Source organism: Galeopterus variegatus, unplaced genomic scaffold (genome assembly GCF_000696425.1).
Source record: "Galeopterus variegatus unplaced genomic scaffold, G_variegatus-3.0.2 Scaffold1389, whole genome shotgun sequence".
Lineage (NCBI taxonomy): Eukaryota > Metazoa > Chordata > Mammalia > Dermoptera > Cynocephalidae > Galeopterus > Galeopterus variegatus.
The window spans coordinates 409,091-424,860 of record NW_007727500.1 but is presented as its reverse complement, the minus strand read 5'-3'; the positions used below and the strand labels follow the sequence as shown (position 1 = coordinate 424,860).

At 36.4% G+C, this 15,770-nt stretch overlaps 1 long non-coding RNA gene across 1 annotated transcript in view; it reads right to left on the bottom strand.

Moving 5' to 3' along the window:
* Window positions 1-216: 216 nt before the first annotated feature.
* Window positions 217-15,770, bottom strand: part of LOC103593668 — a 22,975-nt gene continuing 7,421 nt past the window's right edge. Inside the window, exons 3-4 of the long non-coding RNA XR_550775.1 lie at window positions 8,575-8,623; window positions 217-292 (exon numbers count right to left, since the gene is read on the bottom strand). This is a non-coding gene — a long non-coding RNA (uncharacterized LOC103593668). The remainder of the gene's footprint in view (window positions 293-8,574; window positions 8,624-15,770) is intronic.

The following is a 15,770-nucleotide window of genomic DNA, read 5'->3' as shown; positions in this document are numbered from 1 at the left end:
TAGACCTAAGGAAAGATACCCAAATATGAAAACAGTGGGTGACCTGAACACCCCTCTCTGAACACTGGACAGATCATCTAGACAACAACTCAGCAGAAAAACACAGTACATAAACCATACCTTAGACCACTTGGATTTGACAGATATCTACAGAACATTTCATCCAACAGCAGCAGCCATAGCAGCCACTGCTGCGGGGTAGGTGGACAACTGACTACCTGAATATATAGTCTTCTCATCAGCACATGGAACATTCTCCAGGATAGACCACAAGTTCGGTCACAAGTCAAGCCTGCACAAATTTTAAAAAAAACGAAATCACTTCAAGTATCTTCTTAGACTACAATGGATTAAAACAAGAAATCAATAACAAATGAAATGCTGAAAACTGCACAAACCCATGGAAATTAAACAACATGCTCCAGAGTGACCTATGGGTACAAGAACAAATTAAACAGGAAATAAAAAATTTCTCAAAACTAATGAAAATAAAGATACATCATACCAAAACCTGTGGGATGCTGCAAAAGCAGTACTAAGAGGGAAGTTTATTGCAATAAATGCTTACATCAAAAGAATACAAAGATTTCAAATAAGTAACCAAATGCTATACCTGAAAGAACTATATAAACAAGAACAATCCAATCCCAAAATTACTAGATGGAAAGAAATAATTAAGATCAGAACTAAATTAAATAGAAACTTAAAAAATTGTACAAAATACCAATGAAACAAAAAGTTGTTTTTTTGAGAAGATAATCAAAATAGACAAACCATTACTTAGGCTAACTAAAAAAAGAAGAGAGAAGACCCCCCCAAAAAAAACCTAGAAATGAAAAAGGAGACATTACAACCAATACCACAGAAATACAAAGACTCATTAGAGCCTATTATAAACAACTACATACCAAAAAATTTGAAAACCCAGAGGAAATAGATAAATTTCTGGACACATAAAAACTACCAAGACTGAACCAAGAAGAAATTGAAAACCTGAACGGACCAATAACAAGCAATGAGATTGAAGCAGTAATCAGTTGTCTCCCAACAACAAAAAATAAGAAAAGCCCAGGACCAATGCCTTTACTGATAAATTCTACCAAACCTTTAAAGAAAAATTAATACCAATTCTCTTCAAACTTTCCCAAAAAATTGAAACAGAGGCCATTCTCCCAAACTCATTCTATGAGGCCAGCATCACTCTGATACCAAAACCAGACAAAGATATAACAAAAAAGGAAACTATAGTCCAACATCTTTGATGAACATAGATGCAAAAATCCTCAGTAAAATATTAGCAAATAGAATACAGCAAAACATCAAAAAATATATATACACCACAATCAAGTGGGATTCATCCCAGGGATGCAAGGATGGTTCAACATATGCAAGTCAATAAATATGATACACCGCATCAACAAAATCAAGGACAAAAATGATATGATTATCTCAATAGATGCAGAAAAAGCATTTGACAAAATTTAACATCCATTGATGATAAAGACTCTCAGCAAATCAGGTATAGAAGGAAAGTATCTCAACACAATAAAAGCCATATATGACAAACTCATCACCAATATCTTCCTTAATGGAGAAAAGCTGAAAAGATTTCTCTTAAGAACAGGAGCAAGACAAGGATGCCCACTCTCTCATCACTCCTATTGAAAATAGTACTGGATGTACTAGCCAGAGCATTCAGGCAAGAGAAAGAAATACAGGGCATCCAGATTGGAAAAGACAAAGCCAAATTATCCTTGTTTGCAGATAACATGATCCTATGTATAGAAAAACCTAAATACTTCTCAGAGTTGATAAATGATTTCAGCTAATTTGCAGGATACAAAATCAACACACAAAAATTAGTAGCATTTTTATACTCCAACAATGAACTAGCAGAAAAAGAAATCAAGAAATCCAGCTCGTTTACAATAGTAACCGAAAAAATTAATACCTAGGAATAAATTTAACCAAACAGGTGAAAGACCTCTACAATGAAAACTACAAATCACTGCCTGAAGAAATAAATGAGGACACCAAAAGACAGAAAGACAATAAATACTCTTGGATTAGAAGAATTAACATTGTGAAAATCTCCAATCTACCCGAAGTGATCAACAGATTAAATTCAATCCCCATCAAAATACCAATGACACTTTTCACAGAAATAGAAAAAACAATCCTAACATTCATATGGAACAAAAAAAGATCTCAAATAACCAAAACAATCCTGAGCAAAAAAAATAAAGCTGGAGGCATAACACTACCTGACTTCAATTTATACTACAAAGCTATGGTAACCAAAACAGCATGGTACTGGCATAAAAACAGACACTCAGACCAATGGAATAGAATCAAGAACCCAGAAATCAACCTGCAAACTTACAGCCAACTGATCTTTGAAAAAGACACCAAGAACATACACTGGTGAAAAGACTCCCTCTTTATTAAATGGTGCTCAGAAAACTGGACATCTATACGTAGAAGAATGAAAGTAAATCCATACCTCTCACCATATACCAAAGTCACCTCAAATTGGATGAAAGACTTAAACATAAGACCTGAAACTATAAAACTCTTTAAAGAAAACATAGGGGAATACTTATAAATGTTTTACATTTTGTATTCTCTAAATACCCATTGAGAGGAGCAAGTCAATAGTATGAATTTGCAGTGTTCTATAATGTTTGTTTATGAATTTAAAGGATGAGGAAATAACTAATTTATTCCCTTTTAAAAAAATACAACCATTAGTAAAAATGAACAATATGATAGACAATTTTTATTTTTGGCTTAGTACAATTCAAAACAGAATGTGAGTAATGAGGAAGAAATACACACACACACACACACACATATGCTATGTGTAGTCATCTTAAAACATATGCTGGCTAGCCTGGATTAGTGATGCTAAAGATTATTTATTTCTCACATAACACAAATGACAGTTGGTAAAGCTGCTGTTATTACTGCTTGATAAGTAAATAAAATTTCCTGAAACAGTCCTATATAAAAGGTATGAGGCCCACCAAAATTGTACTGACACTGAAGGGGGCCAAATGCCAACTCATATATGCTAGAAGAAAGATAAAGGAGTCAAGAAGTTTCAGATCTATTAGGACCTGCAACTGTCTTAGATATAAAAATAGTGAAAAACTTGGCAATTATCTTAATTAAAACAGAGACTGGACCAAACCTTTTTTTTTTTTTTTGGACCAGTAAGGGGATCGCAACCCTCGGCACGGGGTGGTCTGCACCCCGCTCAGCCAGTGAGCACACCAGCCATCCCTATATAGGATCCAAACCCATGGCCTTGGTGCTCCCAGCACCACACTCTCCCGAGTCAGCCACAGGGCCGGCCCCCAAACCATTTTTTAATTGTCTTTTTTTTCCGTAATAGTTTATTCACTTGAAAGTACCAACAATTCTCCACTTCTATTCTCCTGCGGAGTCAAGGCTAAAGTGACCATAGGTGAATTATTTAATCATATAATGCCTCATTTTCAGTAACAGAAATTAATTCATATCAAGGAGATGTTGTGGATCCAGGTTTCCTAGCTCCAATTCAAAACTAATATTACACTAAAACGCTAACCTCAATTTTACCCATGTAGGTCTCTTAATATAAAATATAAATAATAAACTGCTATGTTATAGAAAAAAAAGGGAAAAGTTATTTTATCTGTTGCGTACAAATAGTCACAACTTTTTACTCTTAGCAAAAACATAGGTAACCTGTGTAATGAGCCTTATACTTTACAAGTTCTTTCACATAAATTGACTTATTGTATTCCTACATCAGCCCTATATCCAATTTTACAAATTAAAAACTGTGGCTCAAACATGTTAAATGATTTGCTCAAACATAAATCACAGAAGTCATAACTGACAGACTCAAACTCAGATTCTAAAATAGTATTTTTAATTTAGATTAGAGGACCTGCCTCTCACCTACAATTTCTAGGTTTTTAAATGGTCGTTTTAGTCATGGCTCTTAAGTAGATATCTCTATGCCAGCAATATGAATCTCTGGTTCTATCAAGGAGCTTCTGGCTCCTCTCCTTTAGGACCTAGAGAAGTCCCACTTTCCAGCCTCAGCAGCAAGACCAATGGTAATAACCTCACTGGTAATAAGAGTGGCAAAAGGAAACAGCGGCAAACAAAGGAATACAGTGCTAATTGCCCCTTTTCACAATGGAGTCATGGCAGATTTTGTACCGCAAGGTCCTAATTTACTTTCTAACATTTTGTTCACTAAAAAAAATGGCAGAAATACCAAATTTGATAGCAAGGCAGAGAGTTCTGCAGTCCTAGAAACAATATTTGGTCAGATGCATGATAGCTTGGAGCTGCGAGAAATTTTAAAATCAAATTCTATCTTTCATATCCTTTTAATATATAAGAAAACAGATTCAGAGAGTCTCAGTGATTTGTTTTCTTCAGTTTATTTTTTTAAAGTAAATATTTTTCAAGTTTTTCTTTGACAATTTTTACATGAGAAAAAGAAGAAAAGATCTGCCAAAATGTTTAAATATAATATTTTAAAAGTTGCCATTTTCTAATTTGTCCAACACAGGCAGTTGGAAGTCAATAAATAAGGGAAAAGGAACGTGACATTCTGTTTAGTAAGAAACAAACATTGAAGAGAACCCTGTTTACTAATATATACAACACCTCATCCTGCAGCAGTGTTCGAAATATCAAGAAATTCAAGGAAAGGAAAATAATGGCAAATGGCTGCCGAAACTTCAATAAATTTTTTTATTTTATGGTTTACTGAAGAAAATGGATAAAGACAAGTCTACATATGAATTAAGATGTTCTCAGAAAATTCTATTTGAAAGACAAAATGGGTTTATTTGATTATTCTACAGGGAAAAAAGAAATCACACTTTATGAAACACATTGGAAAGTCCCATTCTTCCCATGCCTATCCTCATTGGTATAGATAAAATGATGAGAGCCAAAGATTTGCTGGTTATGATTCAAACTGCATGCTTTCATTTCCACTAGGAAGTAAACTGAATTTCCTAATGAAATGTTTTTATTTTTCCATTTTACTAGGTGATTTCTTTGTAGTCACTACTGTCCCAAAAAAAGTGAATTTATAGTTAAAAGTGACTAATGACTCACACTTTGGGAATAGTTCTTTTACCATCTTTTCATTGTCCCTCAACTCACCTTTTTCTGCTTTAAGAATTTACAATGCCCCACATCTTTATTAACAAAGCATTACAAATCCAGAGATGAAAATACACCAAAATTGAACAAGATAGAAGTGTAACTCTGTAATAGTATACACACAGAAGAGAGAAAACAAACTAGCAAGGCAGACAAATGTAATAGCCAAGGAACTCAAGAAGGCCCTTCAGCCAACCTCTAATATTAGAGAAAGTAAATTTAACATTTACTTTGTTTTTTCTGCTCCTGAAATGAGCAGCAACAGCAATAAATCTAAAGGAAGACAAGAAATTTTGAAGAAGCCTAATTACACCTTTATTCTTCATAATACACAGCAAATCTTAACACTCGATATCATAACATACACTTGTAGATGAACTCATTAATTAAAATATCTCATTAGAGTGTTTAAAGACTGCTTCTGGTGGCTTAGGTGGCACAGAGATATACTGCCCCTTTAAAAAGCCTACAACTGACCCAAGTTTTTCTGCCAATACTTTTAATCTTCTTCATTATTCTAATATACATGCTGTTTTCCTAAAATATACTTTTGCAATCAATTTTGCAAGAATTTATCATAATAAATTCAATTTCTGGACCTGTGTCCCTAAAAAGAAAAGTTGTTCTAAATATATTTTGTATAAAACATGATTTTATTTGGTTGTTTCATTTATATACTTAGTTTTCATAAAATTCCTGGCATTTTTATAAGTTTCAGACACCAAGACATAGAGAAAGAAAAAGAGAGAGGATTTTGTAATTGAATCCTGCCTGAGCCAACTCTCAGTAGTCTGTTGGCAGAAGGCCTGCATGTGAACTATTTCCAAGACCTCAGTCTGAAAGGCAGCCAAAGGCTCCACAAAAGAACAGGCCCAAAATGACTTATTACCTTTCACCTGTGACCCTTTACCCAGCTGCTTCATACTCCATGAACTTGAACTCGTGAGAGAATGCTTAGCCATTCTGTTTACAAACAGCTTATTTATTCCACAGGAACAGCTTGGCAGAACATATCCAGGTCACCTGACCTTGCGTTGTCACAGAAACCACAAGCCTCAGACTCTTCTTGTAGTTAGGCCAAGACTCCAACATTTGACTGGTTAAAATCAGTGTTGGATTATACAGCAATCATCAATCATTTAGTTCACTTTTATGTTGTGCATTTCACCAAGCTATTAACACACAAAATGTGAAAGCAATCATACTTGAACTACAAGTGGTATAAGTCATGGCTTGCATGAGAGAGAAAAAAAGCATAAAATTTTAACCTGAATATTACAAATTAATCTCAATTTACCCTGCCCCAGAACTTGCTAAATTTATCAGTACACAACAAAATCACACATTTAGTTATTCATGTGTTTTCAAACTTCAGTCTTTATTCTTGTCAGACTGTACCCTATATTAGACATTTACCTGAAGAAATTACTTGATTAAATCCTTTATCTCCAGCATATTTGAACTAATCCCTCAAGGCTGCAGCTTTGCTCATTTTGGTGATTCCCTTAAAATAGATTAATTAATCCTCACAAATTACTAATGAGCACAAATGTTGCCAGATTTCTTTTTTACACTGTGAAAATTGATTTTAAGAATGAATAAATTAGTGAGTGATCACATTTCAAAGAGTCATTTATTATTTGATGGATTTATTTTCAGGAGTAATTTTCTGAATTTCCTTACCGTACTCAAAACATAATTAAATTTGCCAAAACGCTGTATGTACACAACTTATCAGGAATATCTTCTCTTTAAAACAAGTACAACATGAATGAGTTTTCTCAAGTCAAGAAAACTACATCATTGTATTTACATATATATTCACCACTAAGGAAAAATTAAATAATTGCCTTGATACTTCACAGCAGGGTGGTCACTTGATAAATGATAAATATGTACTCTAATTTAGGAAAAGAGTTTCCTTTGTTAATCTAAGAATGATGATGATGATGATGGTGGTGGTGGTGGTGGTGGTGGTGATGACAGGTAACACTGAATGTGCTGGGCACTGTTGGAAGTACTTTGCTTGAGTCAGCTGACTTCATCCTCAGGACTACTCTGTGAAATAGATATTATTATCATTCTCATTTCACAGAAGAGGAAAGTGAGGCTAAAGAGGTCAGGTCCTACCTCTAATAAAAGGGAGACTTGGAATTTGACCTTAAGCAATGTGACTTAACCTTACTGCTTCTCAAACATAGCCTTTAGAAAATTTACCAAGTATACAAGTAAAATAACATGTCATTACTTAGAATTATAATAATCTATAACACTTTATAGATTGTAAAGCACTTTCACAAATATTATTTCATTTGATTCTCACAATAACCCTATGTTGTAATACTATCACTCCCGTTTTACAGACGAAGAAGCTAAAACTAAGAAAGGTTAATGATCTGTCCAAGGTCACTTGGCTATTAAATAATATAGCGAAGATGCCAGTGCAGGTGTTCTAATATCAAACCTTATATTTTTCCTACTATAGAGTCTCCTTATTTCACACTTGGATCTTTTCTAAGATGAAATATTGTTCACTCAATGACAATCAGAACAAAGAATTTCCAACAAGATTGCTATAAGAAATAACAAAATAAAGCCTTCCTTAATTTACCATTAAAAAAAACCCAATATTACAGTGAAACAATTTAGTGAAAATAAATCCCATTTTGCATATTTTAAAATCATGTAATTCCTAGTAACAAGATTTTCATTTTCCTTAATGTCCATAAATACATTTTTAATCCAAAAGAGAGAGAGAGAGAGCTAGGAGAGCCTTAAACCCAAAGGAGGCTCCCATGACCATGCCAGGCAGAGAAATGTATCATCCAGGAAATAACTAAATTAAGATCCAACTGATGCAAAAGCTATTACAAGGGTTTGACTTAAAAACCTGTATTTGTCCACCTCCTATGAACCTTTTTTATTTTTACTTTTATTTTTGGCAGCTGGCCTATGCAGGGATCCAAACCCTTGACCTTGGTGTTATAACACCTCATTTTAACCAACTGAGCTAACCAGCCAGCCCCCATGAAAATTTTTAATGGAGATTCATCACCACCTGGATTATCAACAAGATTAGGCTACACATATTACATGGAAGATCATTTCCCAAATCAGATTTTCCTAACTCTGGGTTCTCTATTGTCACTATTTGCCCAAAAGCCAACAACTATCTGTTTCAGAAAACAGATTTTAAAACAGGCACCTATAGCAGTTGGATGGTACACAATTTTAGGAAGCAATATCTTTTCCAAAAGACTAAATATGGCATTTTCAGAGGAGAAAGTATGCTGAGGAGAGTTAACTCATGTGTTACTAGAGCAAGAGACTTTAGAAAGCCATTCTTAAACTGACTGAGACACTCATTACAGAGAAATTTAAGGAATAAGGCCTTACCTTTGCTCATTTGTGATAGACTCTCTCTTTCACCATGTCCATAGCATAGCTGCAGCCATTATAAAAAAAAATAAGTAAAGAAAATATGAGAAAAGGGAAAGTGAAAAAATAAAATAAACAATGTGAAAATAAATACATTAAGAAATTTTCAAATAGTTGTTATTTAAAAAGCATAAATAAAAAAGATTTTTAAAAGAATAAAAATAGAAACAGAAGTCCTTAGAGAGAGAAATTCCTTCCATAATAAATTAAGGGGAAAAATTTAAACAATCAGCATACAACATGACAACATGAAACTTTAAAACAGTATTAACATGGTGATATACACAACAGAATAAGTCTGTAAGAAACAAGGAATAAAAAAGGGACAGAGACAGAGGGAAAAAATAAAGCAACTTACAAGCAGGCCAATGTCACAGAATGTCTACGAAGACCTATGTTCATCAGCCCATGATTAGCTTTTTAAAAAAGCAGATCACTTGGTTCCTAAAATATGCCTCATGAGCATAAATGTACTCAGGGATATCAATTCACTTAATATCAACTAACTTAATAAATTTCGATGTGATCAGTTTATTCTGAATGTTTTAAAATCATCACGCGTATCATTTCAAAAATTATACACTATAGTTGTCATTGGTTTTATAAATATGCAAAAACATTTTGGGATCTGGGGATAAATGTGCCGTGAAAAAGAAAACAGAGAATCATCAATATTGGGTACCCTCTTTGAAGAAAGAGACATATGCCTGATTAGTGTGTCACCTGTTTAAAAAGGAAAAAAATATGTAAGATCTTTCAGAGTAATGCTGAGGCCTATTCTCCATAAAGATGTTTCTGTGTTCTATTTCTTTTACTTTCTTTGTATTTCAAGGACTGTACCTCACTCTGCAGATACTGCTTACGAAGCCCATTCTTTGCAGCTCTAATGTTTTACCAAACAGGCTCAAGGGGCTGTCTTGTGGAATCCTGTCTGATTGCCAGCATCCATTTACTCTTCTGACATTCCAGCACTAAAAATTGCTTTGAAACCTTCAGCATTTCCTCTATAACGCAAATAGATATAGGTAGTTTTAACATGATTTTTGACATTTAACTCAAAAGTGACCTTTTATGATTTTAGTAGAAGTTGTGCTGAAATCTAAAACAAGAACATAACCTAGAAACGTGCATGCTGAAGAATTTTTCCTTTAAAAAAATTTAGAAACACACACATAAGTGGACACTTTTTGCCCACTGGAAAATACAATAAATTTTTTGTGATAGAATTGAAATTGAGAGATTCTGAAGGAAAAAAAGCATGGGAACACCAATACCAGAAGATAGTCATTGTATCAACACAGTGAAAGTTCATGAGTGCTTATGATAACACATGGATAGCTGGTTTAATAGAAGAAAATGGGTTTTTGCTTTAACAGTTTAGAAATAAATGCTTCAAAACACTTTCCAACACTTGCTCTCACTTAATTTCTCCTGCCTCGGGCTCCCCCAACCCCCATAAGTGTCCACCAATGCTCCCAACACCCATCTGTAGGCTCTGTACTACCCTTGTATCTGAGTTAATTTTGGCTGAGGTAAGAAATATCTAACTTCCTTCAATGCATACGTAGTACCTCTTACCATTTAGTCATTAACCTCATTGAAGTAGGGAGCACAGGAGGTGAGGATGGTAAATGCTGGTCAGTTGGTTTCCATGCTGTCTCCTGAGCCTTGCCCCTTCTCTATGATAAACAGGGCTGCCATAAAGTTTCTGAGGCTTTCTTTGCCTCTTACATACCCAGTCAGAATGAATGAGTTCTCATTACCCTTTTCCTTTTCATGTTAAGCCATGATCTTTCAGTTCCCCTCAACAGGAACCCTAGCTAATCCTGATAGCTGTGACCTCAAACCTGGTGGTTATGCCTCCCTTCTAAAGACACCAATTGTCTTCTTCCTATACACCTGCTCAGTTTCTTACTCTGATGACCAAGTTGGTGCACCTGTGGGAGCCCTTGTGACTTTACCCTGGGTCCCCTGAACAAGAGTCTTTACTCGAATTATAAATAGAGATCATTGAAAATTTGAACATCAACATTATTGTCCTCCAAATCTTCCCCTACCCCTGTATTAGGACAGCAACCCTAGCACCTGTCCTGTCCTAGAAATAAAATTTGGTGTCAACCCCTGTCCCTCAGTCTGTGTGACCTACCTAGCCAGAATAACTCACCAGCAAACAGGGCAAAAACCAAAATGAGGAAAGCAATACACTTGCCTGGCACACATTTAAGGGGGTGCCAAAAAACTCAGCAATCACAGTAAATAATATTTTAAATAATCAAAATTAATATAAAAAAATCTAAGACAAACAAAATATCAAAATTTTAAATAACATTACTGATTTTTCTTTTGCCTCAGGTTCCAAATACAGTAAAGCACTGTTAGTGATTCTGTCTTTATTTAAAATTTTGATATTTTGTTCATTGTGGATTTTGTGCCTAAGGCAAGTGCCTCACTCACTTCACCCCTAGTCCTGATCCTGCCAACAAGTACCAGGATAAAACACTACATGAAAATGTGACCTTGATAGTAATACTCATGAAGAGTAAAAACTGGTGTAGGAAATCTTCTGTAGTTAGAATATGAAATTTGATATAAATTACTTAGTATGAAACAAAAGTTGTGAACTATAACAATTTATTAAGGCCTCAAATTTTGAAATTATAAACTATCTTCTTGAACTTCTATTCTCAGTAATGGAAGGCTAGGTTATTTAGACCTTGGCATTATTGACATTTGGGACAAGATAATTCTTTGTTGTGGGGGGCTGCCTCTGCATCATAACATGTTTAGCAGCATCACTGGTATCTACCAGTAGCTCTCCAAACACCAGTTCTAACAACCAAAAATGTCTCCAGACATTGCCAAATATCCCTTGGGGAGAAAAAGCATCCCCAGTTGAGAATCACTAGTTGAGTCCATCCATCCCGCTGAGAACTGAAAATGTAGAATTTTTTTTAAAATGCAATCATTTAAAGCACTGAGTTGACAAGATAATGGGAAACTGTCAGGCCAAATTCTGGGTGAAGTAAAAAAACCCAGTGCTTACCTCTCTGATAAGCAGAATGTCACATAACATATAAAGAAATTTTGCCTTGAGGACATCTGCCAGTCAACAAATTTAAGCTTCATTTCTGAAACATCAAAGGCAAGGGGCTTAGAAGTCAAGGCTCAGAGCCCCACCTAAGATAGGGTATCTACTAGAAAACCCTTTCCACCTTAAGTTGGACTTTAAAGAGCTATAAACCTGTCCTCCCCATTCCCCACCCCACCTCTAGGACTTCAGTGAAGATTGCTTTGACACTAAGAAGAGCAGGGGAGGAAAGGAAAGGAAAAAGGGAAAAGGGGAGAACCTCCATCCCAAAAATCTTCAGCCACAGACTGGCCCTCATGGGGATTTGCAGACCAGGTTCTCAACACTTGGATTCACCAGAGAACTTCAAGGTATGATTTCAGTTGAAATGATCCTAGGTTCCTTGATAAAAGCAAATGTAAATCCTCCCTAAAAGAAGGTACCTTCATTCTAAGCCTCCAGGACTCTCCAAATAAAGTTGCAAGGGCAAAGAGAAAGATAACCAAGAAAACACAGGAACACAGGCAAAACATGTATAAATAAAGGAGAACTGAAAGAGACCTATTGAGACTTCAGATATTAGAATTAGTATATTTTAAAAAATAAATAGCATTCTGGGCCAGCCCCGTGGCGCACTCGGGAGAGTGCGGCGCTGGGAGTGCAGCGACGCTCCCGCCGCGGGTTCGGATCCTATATAGGACTGGCCAGTGCGCTCACTGGCTGAGCGCGGTGCGGGCGACACCAAGCCAAGGGTTGCGATCCCCTTACCGGTCACGAAAAAGACAATCAATCAATCAATCAATCAATAAATGGTATTCTTGAAAATTTCTGGAGGGATAGAAAACTAGAAAAAGCGAACAACCAATTTGAAAAAGAATCAAATGAAATTTCTAGAAATAAAAAGCACAATGACTGAAACTTAAAATAAGGTATTACTTTAGCAGCAGATCAGACCCACAAAAAGAATTAGTGAAATAGAGGATAGGTGAGAAGAAACTATTCAGAGAACAGCTCAGGAACCAGCATGCAGGAAAGAGTGAGAAAATCTAATATATGTTTCTTCTAAGTTCCAGAAAGAGGGAAGAAAGAATTTGGGCAGAAGCAATACCATATTTTATCAATGGTAACTTACAAACTTTTCTAACATCTCTAAAATTAAGATGCATCTCAAAATTGGTGGTTTCTTGTAATTACTGTTGGCCAGACAGCAGTCATATGTATTTGTGCTATTCATGATGTCCTCACTTCAGCTGACTTATGTGCACTGTCAGCAAAAAAGTTGAGTTTAATTGTCATTTAAAACATCTTCAAAATGTATAGGTTAGCATGGAGAAGTTTTCATGATATGTACTGTACTTCACAAAGGTTTGTTATAAGTGTTTACAGAGAGGCACACAGTCAGACATTAGTGAAGCAAATATTCATAATTGAAATAATAGCCTCAATTGAGTGGTCATTAGATTCTTGCAAAGCAATAACTAAGTACTAACAGGACCTAAGAAAGAAAAATAAAAGTATATGATACTTTGCTATGCTTTTTTACAGAGATACATGTAAAAGATTAAGTGTCAAGCAATGCAACCAAGGAAATGTTCGGCAAATGTGTTGGGAAGATGACAAATTTCAAAGCAACCAGTGTATTAGTCCATTACTGTTACTTAAAATACCTGGAACTGGGTAACATAAGAAAATGAAATTTATGGCTTACAGTTTCAGAGGCTGGGAAGTCCAAAGTCCAGGGAACACTATTTGGTGAAGGCCTTGGTGGTGGCGACAGTGAGCCAAGGGTCTCATTTCGCAGAAAATGGACTAACACAGAGCAGAGAGAGAGAACTTCTCATGTACTCTTCTTTTCAAAGCCCTCAGAACCAAGCCTTTGACCACCATTATTAACCCATTCACTACTGCATGATCCTACAATCTAATCACCTCTTCAAGGCCCCCCCACCTTTCAATTGCCATAATAGGACTTCCCACTTTCTGCCCACTGTCACAGTGGTGACTAAGTTTCAGGGGGGTCATTCAACTCAAGACAACCAGGTTCATTATGATCAATTCATATGTCATATTATTAAGACATTAGCAGCATTTTTTTCTTTTAGTGGTATATAAATGATGTATGTTACAATTCATAGTATTTTAGATCCAATGAAAAATGGTATTTGAAGAGATAAACAAAATTTCCAGGACTGATTAAAGACACCAATTCACATATTTAAGAAGCCCCAAATTTCTAAGCAATGTAAATAAAAGAAAATCCACACCTGCTATGGGTTGAATTTTGTCTCCCAAAGGTTAGTGTATCTATCTCCACTGTAAGAGTGTTAAGGGTGGGAAACCCTATTATATTCATTAAAATGCGGGGCCTTTATGAGGTGATTAGATTGAGAGGACCACGCCCTAGTGAATAGATTGACCCATTCATGGACTAATGAGTTGATGGTTTAATGGGTGGTAATGGTATAGGAGGTGCTCAGTTTCCCTGGGTTCAGGTTTCAGGACATGCCTCTGGGTTTCCAGCTACTCCCCAAGGTCTCAGGCCCCCTCCTCTAGGCTCTCCCCTAGAGGAAAGTTATTGTTGTCAGTAAACCTATTTTCAGCACCAATGTGGGGGAAATGAGACCACCAGGGGCTGGCTTATGCAAATCCAGTGGCTGGGCATGCTCAGTAGAGAAGGGCTATATGACCCTGCTGGTTGAATGACATTCCACATATTCTTGAATATGTCTGGTGCATGTGACAGGATTTAACCAATGAACATCCTCCAAGAAGAGACCAACTGAGCATGTGCAAGACTTATGTTACATAACAGGGATCACCCCCTTAATTGAATATTTGTTAGATGGCAAAACTATAAAAGCCAAATCCCAGCAGAAGGGGTGCTGTTGCTCACTCTCCTGGAGCCAGCCCTCACTCTGCCTGTGCAGTGTGTATTTATTTCTTTTTATATCAAACTTACTTTCAGCAAGTAGCTGCTCATTCTCTTGAGCCAGCCTACATTCTGTACCGAGCTTTAAGTACATATTTCTTTCTTTTGTGTTAAACTTGGTGGCAGCCCTGCTCAGTCTCTGGAGCTATGCCACTCTCTCTCTGTGGAATCTGTATTTCTTATCTATTACATTAAACTTGTTCTCACTTTCTACTGTGACTCTACCCTTAAATTCTTTCCTGTCGCAGAGTCGAGAACCTGGTAAGAGGATGGGGTAGGTTGAGGCTGACTATCAGACCCCCTGGACCTTACCTCTGACATTAGTAATGGGCATGGTTCTGATGGTTTTATAAGGAGAGAGACTAAATGGGTTAGCTCTCCCTCTTGCTCAGCCAGTTCCCACCATTTGATATCCTACATCACTAAAGAGAGTCACCATCAAGAACAAGAAGGCCCTCACCAGATGTGTTCCCTGGACTTTGGACTCCTCAGCCTTCAAAACTGTAAGAAATAAATTTTATTTCTTTATAAATTACCCAGTTTCATATGTTCTGTTATAAGTGACAGAGAATAGCCTAATACAACACTCAAACACATCATCATGAAACTGTTTAAAACCAAAAGCAAAGAGAAAGACCTGAAAAGCAACCAGAGGGGTGTAAAAAGGACAGATTACCTTTAAGAGAAAGTCAGACTGTAGGTTGGTGGAGTGCAAAATTCAATATTGTTAAGATGGGAATTTTCCCCCGATTGATTCATATATTCAACACAATCCCTACCAAAATTTCAGCACACTTTTGGCAGAAATTAAGATGATACTAAAATTTACACAGAATTGCAAAAGATCTAAAATACCAAAACAATTTTGAAAAAGAATTAATAAAGCTGGGACGATTTAAATTTCCTAATTTCCAAACTTAATTTAAAGCTACAGTTGTCGGGCCGGCCCGGTGGCGCACTGGATAGTGCGCCGCTTGGGAAGTGCGGCGGCGCTCCCGCCTGAGGGTTCGGATCCCACATACAGACCGGTTCCCGCTCACTGGCTGAGCGAGGCGCGGGAGCAACACCGAGGGTTGCAATCCCGTTGCCGGTCCCCGGTCCGGTACGGGGGCAACACTGAGGGTTGCGATCCGTTGCCGGACACGGAAAAAGACAAAA